The sequence below is a fragment of the Pseudophryne corroboree genome, chromosome 1 (genome assembly GCF_028390025.1).
Source record: "Pseudophryne corroboree isolate aPseCor3 chromosome 1, aPseCor3.hap2, whole genome shotgun sequence".
Classification (NCBI taxonomy): Eukaryota; Metazoa; Chordata; class Amphibia; order Anura; family Myobatrachidae; genus Pseudophryne; species Pseudophryne corroboree.
In genome coordinates this window covers 872380308-872396723 of record NC_086444.1, presented here as the reverse complement: position 1 = coordinate 872396723, position 16416 = coordinate 872380308, and the positions used below count along the sequence as shown (strand labels likewise).

At 44.8% G+C, this 16416-nt stretch overlaps 1 protein-coding gene across 1 annotated transcript in view; it reads left to right on the top strand.

Moving 5' to 3' along the window:
* Positions 1 to 16416, top strand: part of TBC1D2 (TBC1 domain family member 2) — a 139434-nt gene that overhangs the window by 48663 nt on the left and 74355 nt on the right. The window lies entirely within an intron of this gene.

Genomic DNA, 16416 nt, shown 5'->3' with positions numbered 1-16416 from the left:
ATTGTGATGTTATAAAATATAAACATATATCATTATAGTACAGCTTGTATTGTGTTAATTATAAAGTGCTTTAGCACTTAGTGACCTGATCAGTAACAAATGTTATAATTTTCAAGTTTACTGACCAGGAGACAGCAAGTCACTAAATGTTTCTTATGTGTTCTGATAGTCTGTAACTTAATTTACAGTTCCCAGTTCTGATCAGCCTCTGGTTTATCTATTGCTGAGAATGATATTTAAACAGCAGAACACTATATATGTGTCGTCAACACACTTTAGATGGTTTCTTTCAGTACTTCATTAAGTAGATCTCTTGCTATCAGAAACGTCACTAGCCGGGTGTGGGGGGTGCAGCCAGCACTGATTGACACCATCCAAGGGGGTGACACCAAGCGGGTGCTAGAGATAGCCGGCCCTAACCAATATGATGCCCTAGGCAAGATTTTGGCTGGTGCCCCCTAGCACCACCGCTGGTTCCGCCTCTGAACTTGCACCTCTTTCCCAGCACCATCACCCCTTACCCATAGCATTCCTTATTTTGGTGTTTGTATCGCTTATATTTTAAATAAGAACAGTTCGCACATTTGGCGCACAGCCCAAAAAGTGTTGTTTTTTTGCTGGCAAGGGGCATGGCCACACAATAGTGACCCCAATTTCAATTACGCCACACAGTACTGCAACTTTATTCACATTTGATCATGCGATAGTATCCATAATTCATATTACATCCCACAGTAGTATCACTTTACCTTAAAAACGTTACTCCTCACAGTAGAGCCCCTTATTCACATTACATCACACTGAATTGCTCCTTATTTACATTACACCACACCCTATTGCTCTTTATTCACATTAGACGACACAGTAGTGCCCTTTCTATACGTTACGCCACACAGTAGAGCACCTTATACACATAATGCCACACTTTAGTAATGCATTTATACACATAATTCAACACAGTAATGCCCCTTACACATATGAGTCACATTATTAATGTCCTTATAAACATAATGCGCCTTACACATTATGACAACCTTTATTAATGCCCTTTTACACATAATGACCCTTACACATATGCCGCACATTATTAATGCCCTTATACACATAATGACACACATAGTGCCCCCTACACATTTGCTGCACATTATTAGTGACCCTATACACATAATGACACACATACAGTAGTACCCTGTTACACATATGCCGCACATTATTAATGCTCTTATACACATAATGACACACATAGTGCCCCTTACACATATGTTGCACATTAATAATGCATTTTTACATGACACACATAATGCTCCTTACACATATTCTGAACACTACTGCACAACCAACCCACTCACATGCGCACAGCACTCACAATGCCATTAACACTGCGACCTCTGCCTCTGCTTGGATACAGATGTGTCCTCATAAATCTTGCCTCAATGCTAACGTCAAGCACCTTTTTTTATGAAAATGCATCTTATTTGCATTGCTATGTGGCTAGGATGCACAATCAGCTTCTGCTGATTAAAATGATATGCGGCATGCCTATATACTGTGTGAGACTGTGGCTGTATCTGCATTTGAAATGCTACACACAGAATATAGGCATGCCATATATAATTTTAATCAGCAGAAGCTACTGATGCCCCTAGGCATATCAAATGCCCTAGGCAATTGCCTAGTTTGCCTATACCTGTGGCCGACTCTGCTACAAGATAATGTCCCGGCCACGGCTCCCGGTCACTAAGGAGAATCCAGCAGTGCAGGGAGAGTCTCTGGGGGCAGCCCATTATCTCCATGAGTGATAAAATGAGGGCTTGCTGAGAGGCCACACTCCTTTCCCCTCTAGGCCACACCCCTATTTGCACAAGTGCAGATCTATTTAACACACTGTGTGACCCCAACCATGGAAATGCCACTGCTTGCTATTTTGATGTCGTTATGTGACCGGTGGTCAGGAGACCGCCAGTCACAATACCTCCCCTTACATCCCGCCCCCTCACAATCCCGATGGTGTTATTAATGCAGAAACCATACTTACATGCTGTTACAAATGAAGATATACCTGGCTAAATATGATCAACTTGTTCTATATCATGTTAAATAGAATCATGGATTAACATCAGTGGTTTCCTATGGCCATTGTAACAGTGTTCGACACAATAGATTACACAGCAGCTGTGATTTATAGTGACACTACTTCCTCATCTCCAGCAAATAATAATGTCACCTGTGATACAAGCTCACGCTGGATGTGTACTCCTCTGGGAGTACTGTTCTTTGTACTGCACCCTTGTCTCCTTCCTTTATAATAACACAACAGATTCTAATAAATAACTTCACACTTTATTCATTTGGTTAGATAATTAGCAAGACAACACGGTAGAATTGGTCAGGATAATATATTGTTACAATGATGTATTTCCTTTTCATGACTGATCCCACCCAGCAATTTCTATTATTAGATTTTGAGGGGATAGCAATTATAGATATTGGACTGTTTAACCCACTTTTTTAGGAATTTTATCCTCTTTGCATAAAACTTCTTAATTGCTTTCAGATTTCACTAACTGAGTGTTACTATCAGCATATGTGATAAAGAGTACGATTTTAATGAATACCTGCCAACAGTACAATAGTGTCCTCTGGAATATCAGAGGGGGAAGTCCAGGCAGGGCTGTAGAGAGCCTGGCTGGACCCAGGCACTTTTCAGGGGGTGTGTCCCAATCACAGGAGGTGTGGCCCAATCACAGGAGGCGTGACCATGCACCCTTAGAAAAAAATACCGGAATTTTTTTTATGTATTTTAAAAGCCTCCCTGGCTACACTGCAGCCCAGCACACACCAGCGTGCTCTGGGCTAAGGAGAGGAGCTTCAGCTGCTGCTTCCAGATAAGGGAGGAGGACCTGGGCCTGGGGAATTAGTACCCACTACCCCCCCCCCCCCCTCCCCCCTCTCGGCACCATGGAGCCCAGGTGGAACAGTGCTATGATTTGCGGCATTGTGCAGCCGGGTGTAAGGTGAATTGTGTCATCAAGCCCCGGACTACCCACTTCACTGGCAGTCTCCTGCACATTCTGAACAATAGGCATGTGTGTTTATATAAGTATTGTTTTTTTGTCAGAAGTCGTGTTTTTGTGGTGTGGGAGAAACCAGAACACCCGGGGGAAGCCCCCGTAAGCATGAGAAGAACTGACATGGGGGGTAATTCCAAGTTGATCGCAGCAGGAAATTTTTTAGCAGTTGGGCAAAACCATGTGCACTGCAGGGGGGGCAGATATAACATTTGCAGAGAGAGTTAGATTTGGTTGGGTTATTTTGTTTCTGTGCAGGGTAAATACTGGCTGCTTTATTTTTACACTGCAATTTAGATTGCAGATTGAACTCACCACACCCAAATCTATCTCTCTCTGCACATGTTATATCTGCCTCCCCTGCAGTGCACATGGTTTTGCCCAACTGCTAAGAAAGTTCCTGCTGCGATCAACTCAGAATTACCCCCATGATCTTTGGGCAGTTTTGATAACCACTACGCCAAATCTGCAAAATCAAAAAGGACTCATTAATATTAATAACATACAAATTTATTTTGGCTGCAGATGGATTGGAAAAAATCTAATAAATAATTTCACCAGCCATACTAATAAAAAAAATGACAATAATAATAATAATAATAATAATAATAATAGTATCACTAAGAGCACATTTGCTTGCACCAGGGGTAGAGCACCTACAATTTATGTGCTGCTGTATTGGTCTTTGTTGTGGTATGTATGCATGCCCTTAACTGCAGTAGGCATTTTTTGCTTGCATGTGCAGTTTTGAAAAATCCAACTTGTGTCCAAAATACATTTACAAACTAAATTTTTGTAAATAATCTATTTCATTTATTTTACATTTAAATATTTACTGGAACACTAAGGGGTCTATTTATGAAGCAGTGAAAGGGTGGAGAAGTGAGCCGTGGAGAAGTTGCCCATGGCAACCAATCAGCTGCTCCGTACAATTGTATAGCATGAAAATTATAAATGTTACTTCAATGCTGATTGGTTGCCATGGGCAACTTCTCCACTGGCTCACTCTGCATACTTTTTACTGCTTCATGAATAGACCTATCAAGTTCAAACTTCCCCTTGAGTCTGACAAAGATACATGTATCTAAAATTGAAAAATCCTGGGTTGGAGTAACTGGCACTCCTACACCAGGTGCCATACTATATTTAGGGCAGTAATTTGGATGATTATATTTTGCTGTATCAGTCAGGAAAAAAGTATGTTATATCATATGCTGTATGTGTAATTCGGAGAGTAGTATGGAGGAACATGTTTAAAAATCTCCACTGTCTTTCCCCACTTGTTGTAATCCACCCATCCATCCCAAGAAGTCCACTTCTCAACCGGCTCTAGAATATGTCAGGTATTTGTTTAGGCTTTTGTGATAAGGTGATTGCTATACAAAAAGGGAAAATGTAACTGAGTAATAAATGAATGTTTTAACAGCAAAATCAGTGAGGGATGAAGAATTGGGTAATGCAAATTTACCTTTAACAAGTGCATTGTAGGACAGGCAACAGCCTAAGGGCTAAAAAATGTCTTAATCACCCCCTTCTCCCCCTTCCCCCAACATTTTTGTTTGAGGGCAGTGCAAAACAGTTTAAAATTAATACATTATTGTGGAATTATTGGAGATGATACAGTAATAAACGCAAATTTTTGGCCAAGCTCAATGATACCTTTTAGCTTTCATTTGTTTGTTTTTTGCTTTTGCTAAGGAAAAATATATACAAGTGAAATAAATAATGGGGATGATTTCACATGGAAGAACCATGCATATACAGTTGTGCTCATAAGTTTACATACCCTAGCAGAATTTGTGATTTTCTGGCCATTTGTCAGAGAATATGAATGATAACTCACAAACTTTTCTTTCACTCATGGTTAGTGGTTGGGTGAAGCCATTTATTGTCAAACAACTGTGTTTACTCTTTTTAAATCATAATGACAGCAGAAACTACCCAAATGACCCTGATCAAAAGTTTACATACCCCAGTTCTTAATACCGTGTATTGCCCCCTTTAACATCAATGACAGCTTGAAGTCTTTTGTGGTAGTTGTGGATGAGGCTCTTTATTTTCTCAGATGGTAAAGCTGCCCATTCTTCTTGGCAAAAAGCCTCCAGTTCCTGTAAATTCTTGGGCTGTCTTGCATGAACTGCACGTTTGAGTAAACACAGTTGTTTGACAATAAATGGCTTCACCCAGCCACTAACCATGAGTGAAAGAAAAGTGTGAGTTATCATTCATATTCTCTGACAAATGGCCAGAAAATCACAAATTCTGCTAGGGTATGTAAACTTATGAGCACAACTGTATCTCTAAGTTTTATAGCTGTGCTAAATTTAGCACAGCTACGATCATCTTCCTCGACATGCGGGGGGACGCCCAGCACAGGGCTAGTCCACTCCGCATGTCAGTGCCGCCCCCCCCCCCCCCCCCGCACAAATACCCCCCCTTCCCCCGCGCAAATACAAAAGCATCGCACAGCGGCGATGCTTTTGTATTTGTGGAGTAACTCCCGGCCAGCGCTGCTCCTCCGAATGGCCGGGAGTTGTTCATCGTTGCCGCGGCCCGCCCCCCCAATGGTCCGGCAATGCCTGCGTTGGCCAGACCATTCCCCCTAAACGCGGCTTAACGCCGCCGTCCAGCCCCCTCCCACCCAGCAACCGCCTCTATCTCAGAGGCGATCGCTAGGCAACGATGACTGCCATGCGCCGGCACACTGCAGTGCCAGCGCATGCGCAGTTCCGACCCGATCGCTGCGAGAAAATGCAGCGAGCGATCGGGTCGGAATGACCCCCTAAATGTTGTGTTCTGAATGTCAACATTCTGAGTGTTGACCTGTACAGAATGTTGGTCTTTCAACAATGGGCTTTCTGTTTAGTTTTATTCTAAGCCTTACCTCACTGCAGCATAACCTTATCCCCGGTGTAATTGCAGGCTAACCCTAGCCCTAATCTAACCGTAACACTAACTGTATCCTTAACCCTAAAATTGGGTGTTGACATTCACAATGACAGCATTCTGATCTGATGACAACTAACTGACTGCTTACCCTGTAGTAAATACTACAAAATAACATTTATTCATCAGTATATTTCATCTCTGCCTATGGATGCTTCAGCGCTCTCAATATTTGTACTGCCAATGACTATCTATGCATGGCATACTTCATACACCTGCATGCCACAATGTGCATTTTACAGATGTGTAAGAAAGAGGATGCTTCCGTTTGTCTGGTGCACAAAGCATATGAGGGTTATGTCTGCATAGTCTGTCCATGAAGGATTCATACCGCAGAACACAGTGAAATTTTGTGTAAAAAAAAAGTATGTGTAAACTTTTGCTGAAGTTTGGGTTTGTAGATGTAGTTATCAAGCAGTGAGGTTTCCTTTTCCAGCATTATCATTTTATTTATTTATTCATTGACTTGCCAAGTGTGGGACATTTCTTAAGGTGCTTACACGCTGGCGGATATATCGGCTGTTCTATTGAAAGGGCCGATATATCTCAGGTCCGTCGGTCAACGTGTACGAGCGATATGTCTGTGAACGGCGTTGTTCACAGACATATCGCGTCGGCCCAGCAGCACAGCCGACTTCCAGTTTATCTAATGATATATTGGCGCATCGCCCTGTGGGTGCGGGTGATCAGTTGACCACCCGTACACTTGCTGCAGACTCCAGTGGTGATTGACAACACAAATGGAGGGGGGAAAGAAAATGCCTGCCTAGTTCGTGACGTCAATCTCGACGGATCGGGCAGTGTCGGCCCGGCTGGGCTTCATTGTGTAAAGTCTAGCAGTGTTTTACTATTCACTCCCATAAAACACTGCCGGCAATACAAATTACACCGAGATTGATGAATTTGAATTGAAAAAACAGGGTAGTTTAGAAAATTACTGTGTTTTTTTCTCAAAAAGTTGCATTCTCACACTGCCGATGTCAGCCGCGATTGATCTCGGCTGAAATCGGCAGAAATGAGAATGTTAGTAAATATACCCCTTTGTCCAAATCACTATCTCTTTCTCTCTCTGCTTCTATGTCCCTGTCTCTCTTCCTGTCTATCTCTCCCTGTCTCTCTGCCCATCTCTATCTTTCCCTGTCTCTCTTCCCCCGTCTCTCTCACGAATTCCAGTGGCTGTACCAAGTGTCCAAAAAGTCGTCTGTCGGGAGGCCGTCGTTCAGTATACGGACGCCGGCATTCCAATCGCAGCAATGCCGACAAGGGTGCAGAGAGTACCGTAATCTCCCTCCCTTACCCCTAACCTTTCCACTCTGCAGCCTAACCCTAACTCCCCCTTACCCACAGCCTAAACCTATCCCTAACGCCCCCTATCTGCAGCCTAACCCAAACCCCCCTCCCTGAGTGTGCCTAACCCCTCCTCCCGCACGCTAAACCTGTGGCGGCAGTGCATACTTAGAATCCTGACCTTCGGGATATCGTCGTCGGGATCCTGATCTCCTTGGTATGCCGGCATTGGTATTCTGCATGCTGTGGCAGGGCTGGCTCCAGGCATGTTCCAATAGAGTGGTTGCGCAGGGCGCCACCCTTAGGGGCCACCGCATGCTAGCACCGCCATATTGGAGCCTGCCTGGAGCCAGATCCTGCAGCAGTGGCTGTGTGTGCCGACGAGGGGGAATGCTGTCGGTGGGACAAAACTAAACTACTCTGTGCGCACTGTGGTGCCGCACAGCGCGCACAGAGTAGCTTTGCTTTAGTCCGCCCACAGCACTCCCCCTCGTCTGCACACACAGCCACTGCTGCAGGACACTCCCCCACTCATCCCCTTATTTAAATGAGATAGCCAAAATCTCCCATAGCCAAAATCTCTTGCACACTTAGTCAAAATCTCTGGAAAAGTTAGTAAAATCTCCTACTGCCAGTTCAAGGGAAATCTCTCAGTCAAAATCTCTCATAGTCAAAATCTCTCCGTGTGTATGCACCTTTACTATGTCATAGTATTTGTGTTTGGGACTGTTCCATTTATTGTGCTAACTGCAAGTTAAACACATTGAGGTCAGTAGAGTGACCAACACTGACCCCCAGAAGAGGAGTTAATACCCACACATGAAATATGTGTTTGACATGTGTTTTCTCTGGTGTTTGAGTTTACTTTGTTAAAATGGTAGTGGCTACCAGGTATAAAGGGCACATTTGCACACTTTGGGTCTGATATGCAACTGGGTGCATTGTGTGCTGTATTTATAGTTGGGTACCCCTCCCCCATTCATCTGCTGGTGAAAATGGCACATTTGCACCAGCCCTGTCCTTAGTGCAAGAGATCTATCTGAAATCATACAGATGTCTGTATACACTGTCACTTACCTCTAAATAACCCACAATTCCATATACATACTCACAAAGCACTTTTATCTTATGTGCAAACACTGAGTTACCGCCCCACTAAGCTGCAAGTGGAGATGAGATGTGTACTACTTTTAATCGACCATTGTTGTTCAAAGTTGTATATGCCCATTTCCATGTGCATTTGCTGAAAATTGCAAGATTTGTCCGCAGAGCAGACGTATGTGCAACTTTAAACCAGACTCAAAGGGTGCAAATTTGCACCTGGGCAAAGCATGTTCTGGTGCAAAAGCATAGGGAAATGCTCCAAGCCTTGGAGTACACAACAGTATTATTTGGACTCTCATCATCTTTCTACCCTGGTGTAAAATTGGACTGTATACTTATCTTTGGACCTGCTGATTTACACAGAGGAACCAGAGCCACCCCTATATACATTGTTACTTCACTCTGCTGTGCTGTGGCTAGGGACGAAATAGGACTCAATTGGTCCACTCAAATCACCTCTGATGATCTAATGTGGACATACAGTACTTCCAAAGCCGCTATTTTTGATCTTTAAGGATTCAGTAATATCAGGTATGGTTCCCAAAGACTGGCGTATAGCGGAAGTAGTGCCTATATTCAAAAAGGGAAGTAAAGCTGAACCAGGTAATTATAGAACAGTTAGTCTTACATCTATAGTGGGGAAAGTATTGGAAGGTATTCTAAGAGATAGTATTCAGAAGTTCCTTGAAGTCAATAAGGTCATTAAAAGGAATCAACATGGGTTTATGAAGGACAGATCCTGTCAAACCAACTTACTTGGCTTTTATGAAACAGTAAGCGCAAACCTAGATCAGGGTAAAGAGGTGGATGTAATCTTTTTAGATTTTGCCAAAGCGTTCGATACTGTACCACACATGAGACTTATCTACAAGCTACAAGAATCAGGGCTAGGAAGCACAATATGCACTTGGGTCAAAAACTGGTTAGATAATAGGGAGCAGCGCGTTGTGGTTAATGGATCTTTTTCAACTTGGACTGAAGTGCTAAGTGGTGTGCCGCAAGGCTCAGTATTAGGACTGCTATTGTTCAATATTTTCATTAACGACCTAACAGAAGGTCTAGAGAGCATGGTGTCAATTTTTGCAGATGATACCAAATTGTGTAAAGTTATAAATGCGGAGGGGGATGCTGAGTCGCTTCAGAATGACTTAGTTAAATTAGAAGCTTGGGCAGCGAAATGGAGAATGCGCTTCAATACAGACAAGTGTAAGGTAATGCACTGTGGTAACAAGAACAAAAATAACACCTACCTACTAAATGGGGTAAAATTAGGGGATTCTGTACTGGAAAAGGACTTAGGTGTCCTCATAGATAGCAAACTAAGCAGTAGTACCCAAAGTAGGACTGCAGCAAAGAAGGCTAATAAGATATTAGCATGCATAAAACGGGGAATTGATGCTAGGGACGAGAGTATTATACTCCCGTTATATAAATCACTTGTGAGGCATCACCTTGAATACTGTGTACAATTCTGGGCACCTTACTACAAAAAGGATATCCTGGAGCTAGAAAAGGTTCAAAGACGGGCAACCAAACTAATTAAGGGTATGGAGACGCTGGAATACGAGGAAAGGCTTGCAAGACTAGGCATGTTTACACTGGAAAAGAGGAGATTAAGAGGGGACATGATCAACATTTACAAATATATAAGGGGACAATATACAGATCTTGCGCAGGACCTGTTTTTGGTTAGATCAACACAGAGAACTCGTGGACACTCGCTCAGGTTAGAGGAGAGGAGATTCCACACAATACGGCGTAAAGGCTTTTTTACGGTAAGGACGATACGTGTTTGGAATTCCCTGCCTGAGGGAGTTGTAATGGCCAACTCAGTCAACACCTTTAAGAATGGGTTAGATAAATTCCTAATGGATAAGGATATCCAGGGTTACGGGGCATAGTCACGCACTATGGTTATTATATAAAAGAGGGGTTAATCGGAACGGCAGTCAGCAACTTCAGTCAAAATTTTATACAAAATAATTGTGCATAATAGACCACAAATAGGTTGAACCCGATGGACAATTGTCTTTTTTCAACCTTAGATACTATGTTACTATGTTCCAGAGAAAGTCCTAGTCAGGGCATGATACAGTTGCCAATAGGAGCCAAATGAATGTGTCAATACCTTAATGAATTTACCTTGATACTAGCACTGTGACATTTTTTTAAACTGTTTTTTTTTAAAGTATTTAAGTATAAATTGTGTTTATTAAATGTATTGTTATACATCCAAAACCAACCGTCCTGATAATCATTTATTCATCTTTTAAATTCAATCAGAATAAATCTAGTTGTGTGTACCCACCTTCTAGTGTGTCATGTTTTGAAAAACTGACTGTTACCAGACGTTGAATGGCATAGTATTTTGGAAAAAGCATGAATCACTGTGATTATTACACAATGGGTGGGGGAAATGGTATGATGCTTGCTAAAAACCTAAGAATTCAATGGTATAACTTTAATAAAACTGTACCAAAACACACTTCACTTTTGAAAGTGTTCTGGACGTACACACTGTCAACTTGTCTCAGCTCTCACAGTACTAAACTCTAACCGCATATCTACAACTCATTTACTGTATGGGTGATTTGCCAACTTGCATATTTTGACATTAGAGTCTCAGGGCTTATGCTGATTACAAGCAGTGTAAGTGCCAGCTTCTTGTCACATGAGCATGTGTAGTCTGTGAAGCTGGCAGCAGGATCTCTTTGCTTGCTCTACCTATTGTTAGCATTCAAAATAAGTAGATAAGGCTCAAATGTATTAAACTTTAACGAGATAAAGTGGAAACGGATAAACAGTGATAAAGGACCAGCCAACCAGCTCCTAACTGTCATTTTTCAAACACAGCCTGTGACATGGCAGTTAAGAGCTAATGGGCTGGTCATTTATCACTCTTAGGGGTATATTCAATAAGAGTCGGATCCATTCCGACATGCAGTTGTCGGAATGGATCCGACAACCCCTATTCAATGGACAGCTAAATCCGACTGTTGGATTTGGCCGTACACAGGGTCCCTGTCCTGCCTCTGCTGTCAGCGGCTGCGGATGCGCTGACAGCAGCGGCCAGGGGTGCAGATGGCAGCGACCGTGAGCGGGACGGCGGCGGGGGTAAACTGGGCGGCAGGGGGAGGAGAGATCGGCGGCTGGAGCTGGCTGCGGGGGCACATGTCTGGGGAGTCGCTGCAGGGGGGAGAGGTGCCTGCGGGCGGCTGGGGAAGCTGAGATCGACGGCCGGCGGGGGGAGCTAGCTGTGGGGTGACATGTCTGCGGCAGCGGGGGGAAGCGCTGCAGGGAGAGAGGTGCCTGGCTGGGGGACGGCCAGGCACCTCTCTCCCTGCAGCGCCTCCCCCCACCGCCGCAGACATGTCCCCCCGCCGGCCGTCGATCTCAGCTTCCCCAGCCGCCCGCAGCACCGCTTGTCTTCTCACCTCAACCCGACTTGTTTTCAAGTCGGATTGAGTTTGTCGGAAAGGGGGCCAAAACCTGTTGCCGAGCCACGTGTTTTCCGACAAGTCAGGAATTTCCGACTTGTAAAAAATCAGCCCCTTTTGAATAGGTCAGAACCCCTTCCGACCTATTTCTGTCGGAAGTTGCCGTCTTTCCGACAGACCCCTTAGGGGGACATGTACTAAACAGTGATAAAAGTGGAGAAGTGAGCCAGTGGAGAAGTTGCCCATGGCAACCAATCAGCATTGACGTAACATTTATAATTTGCATATAAACATATTCAGAGCAGCTGATTGGTTGCCATGGGCAACTTCTCCACTGGCTCACTACTCCACTTTTATCACTGCTTAGTACATGTCCCCCTTAATCCGTCTCCACGTTATCTTTTGTTAAGGCTTAATACATTTGGGCCTAGTGCCAAGTCTGTATGACTAATAAACAATAAACAAAGGTGTGCAAAAAACCTCTTCAGAGGCATCAGATACTTGTAGCAGGCTATAGAATTGTGATAGGAACCTATGTGGTTTGGCCTAGTTATAAATTAAAGTAGCCTTTACCTTTTTGTTCATAGATTAACACAGACTAGTTCTCACTTGTTTACATTACTTACATTCAGGTGAAAGCTTTGGGGAGGGGGGCATTGGTCTGAATCTAAGAGGGAGAAAGAGCATGGGATAGAATAGGGGTGGGCAACATGTGGCCCGCGGGCCGGATGCGGCCCGCGAACCGATGCTGCCTGGCCCGCTGTCCCCCACCAGTGTGCAATGACAAGCGGCCCGACTGGCTGAGCCGCTTGTCATTGCGCTATAGCAGCTCCGGGAGACGCGGCGCCGCTGAGGAAATCCCGGTCACGTCACAGGGGCTGCTGACCGGGATTTCCTTTCCAACCTCTTAGGTGCTGGGCAGCGCAGGGGGCGGAGCCATCTCAAGAAGAGTGTGCCTGTGCAGCAACAGCGGATCTCTCCAGCGGGAGCTGAGCTCTGATGAAGTCACCATCACTCTCTCTGCCGCCCGCGTCTTGCCGCTCACCTCTCACCCCCAGCCACTCACCATTTGCCGGTCACTGCTCACCACTCACTACTCGCCACCCGCCGCTCACCTCTCACCGCATGCTGGCCGCCGCTCACCGCTCACCACCCTCCACATGCCAGCCATCAAGCAGAACAGAGAGATTTGGTACAGTTCCCACTCCTTAGATACCAACTACAGTACCTGGACCCACTCAGTGGAGAGGGATCTGGAGAACAAACAGTCAACTGTGATCGGTTCAAGGCTGCTTATTTGTTGAAAAGGGAACATACGGTACATATTAATATGACTGCCGACACCTTGCTGGTGTTTTCCCAGCTTTTATTTATGATTTTTTTACATTTATTTCCAAAGGTTTAGGGTTCTATTTAAAATACAAATGCAAAATACTTATTTTTATTTTTGCAGTTAAGGTCTGTACTGTGGTGTGCCGTGTATAAGCAACTGTACTGTGGTATAAGCGGCTCTACTGGGTTGTAACGTGTATAAGTAGCTCCACCCCCTCAGGTTACACTGAGCATCCCAACAACAGGCGTGCAGTTTACAGTGCAGCATGACCAGTGAACACCCCCTCCCCCTGATGGAGCGTGAGCTGCAGGCAATACTGCCAGATCCCCCTGCTGCAGCAGCCTCCGGAGTTTACAGTGAGCTGCGGGCTGTAATACCCGACCCCCCCTTCCCATCTCCATGCCGCCACTGCAGTTTAAAGCCGTCCTCCCGATCTTGAGCTTGTGACCCGCAGACTGTAACGCCTGATACCCCCCGCAGCCGCAGGAGTTTACTGTGAGGCTGAGCCGCAATGCCTGGGCCCACTACCTTCTCACTGCCAGCGCAGCATTTTAAAGTCCAACCCACCCCAAAGCTTACAGTGACATGCGGGCTGTAATGCCCCCCCCCCCCCCCCGCCCCCACTCCTCCCTGCCACTGCCATAACTTAAAGTCTACCCCCACCAAAGCTGACAGAGAGCCGTGGCTGTAACACCCGATTCTCCCCCTCCCCTCAAAGTTGTGTGTAAAAGAAGGACTCTGCCTGCCGTAATGTGTAAAAGGGGGCTCTGCCTGCCGTAATGTGTAAAAGAGGGCTCTACCTGGCGAAATGTGTGATAGGGGCTCTACCTAGAGTAATGTGTGTAAGTGGCACTACTGTGCAGCGTAATTTGAATAATAGAGACTATTGTGCAGCCTAATATGAATCTGTATTATTTTGTGGCCACGCCCCTTCCCCATGAAGCCACACCCCTATATGTTTGGCGCATGCCTATGGCGGCCCTCGAGTACTCATTGGAAAGTGTTAAGTGGCCCCTCAGCTGAAATAATTGCCCACCCCTGGGATAGAAGGAACTCCTTATAAATAAATATTTGCAGCTTATTCCCCAAGAACACTCACTTTATCTCCGGTACCTGTTGCTGGTAGCCGGAACCCCCATAGGTTTCTATTGGAGATGTGATGCTGCCCGATCTAGCAACTTCCCCCACAGCTACTGCCATCTGGGCTACATATTGCGTAATTAGACCCTGAAATCCTTATCTGGCAATGACCGCTGTGCATGTGCGGTCAGCCTGGCAGCACTCACAGCACATTGCAGGGATGCAACTGCAGGTGTAGTATCATAAATGCCGCCATTAGAATTGCATATTGCAATCCGATTCTGGGCACATTGCAAATGTGATTCTTGATAAATGGGCCGAAGAGCGAGAAAGAGTAAAAAAAAGCTGCAGACTTCTTCCATCACAGGTTACTTGTTACACTTATTACTGTACACACAGATCAGGTAAGTTCTGAAGGTCTGTGTGATAGTGAATTTGAACATTCACTACTAACACTAACAAGCTACATCTCTTGGCATAAACTAGGTACATATACTCCTGCTTTCTCACGGCATAAAACTGGCTCGTACATATGCTCTCCTAAAGTTGCGCTAAGCTAAGCAAATGGGTTGGGTATGTGATGTCAGCATACTGACAACGGGATCCCAGCCGCCAGCGCGCTTGCCACAGGTTCACTTCCCACTCTATGGGTGTCGTGGACCCCCACAAATGGGAATAGTCCCTGTAAGTTGGCATTCCGACTGCCGGCGTTTCTACTTTCTAGCGGTCGGCATTCTGGCGTTGGTATCCTGACTGCTGGGATCCCGACCGCCGGTAACGTGATTACATCCCAAGCAAACAGCACATTTTACTCCTGCACATTTTACACCTGCATTTTTGGTGCATTCTGCACCAACCACTGTGTAGTCATCTTAAGACATATTAGATGTACTTAGAGTCTCTGTTTTGTGAAGCAGAAAGATCACGTTTATACAGTGTTTACAATTTCCTGCTTTGTGTAAAGTAATACAGGTTGAGTATCCCTTATCCAAAATGCTTGGGACCAGAGGTATTTTGGATATCGGATTTTTCCGTATTTTGGAATAATTGCATACCATAATGAGATATCATGGTGATGGGACCTAAATCTAAGCACAGAATGCATTTATGTTACATATACACCTTGTACACACAGCCTGAAGGTCATTTTAGCCAATATTTTTTATAACTTTGTGCATTAAACAAAGTGTGTGTACATTCACACAATTTATTTATGTTTCATATACACCTTATACACACAGCCTGAAGGTCATTTAATACACTATTTTTAATAACTTTGTGTATTAAACAAAGTTTGTGTACATTGAGCCATCAAAAAACAAAGGTTTCACTATCTCACTCTCACTCAAAAAAGTCCGTATTTCGGAATATTCCGTATTTCGGAATATTTGGATATGGGATACTCAACCTGTACCTCGTTCACACTGCCATGAAAAATCCGGGTTATTGCACGTGAATGCGCAGTAATCCGGGTTTATGTGCAGTGTGAACGGGAGCCCTGACAAATTCCCGGGTCGTCTGACCCGGTATTTCAACCCGGGAATAAAGAAGGGTTATTCCCGGGTGAATACCGGGTCAGGCGCAAGTGTGAACGGTGTTAAGTGTTCCCGGGTCGATGCGATCCGGGACCCTTGAATACTATTGGAGCAGGCGGTGCTTGTAGATCATCTGATCTCCAAGCGCCGCCCCCGCATGTGACCCGGTGACGTCATCGACGCGGCAATATGCCGTGTCGGGGCCGCCAGTCTGGACGGGGTCTCAAGCGGGTTGCACCTGGGAAGGTCTCGTGCACGAGTCCCGGGTGCAACCCGCTAAGGTCAGTGTGAATATGGTATAACTGTAGGAATTACTTATCACTAATTTGATTAATGTATATATATCAATTATCCTAGTTGCGAGTACTAAGGGTGTGTACACACGGTGAGATTCGGGCTATGCCCGATTCTCACTATGCGACAGGGGCCGGATCGGCACATAGTCAGTATCGCAAGCACATAATGACTGTGCTTGCGATACTGGCTTTGTGCGATTTTGGCTAAGTGTCAATTTTGACTATCTCTTCTATAGAGATAGTCAAAATTGACTTGCCTGCACAGTCTATCTTTTCTTTCGAAGCCGACCGTGCGATCTGCACTAACTTTTCTTCCGATTCTGACTATAT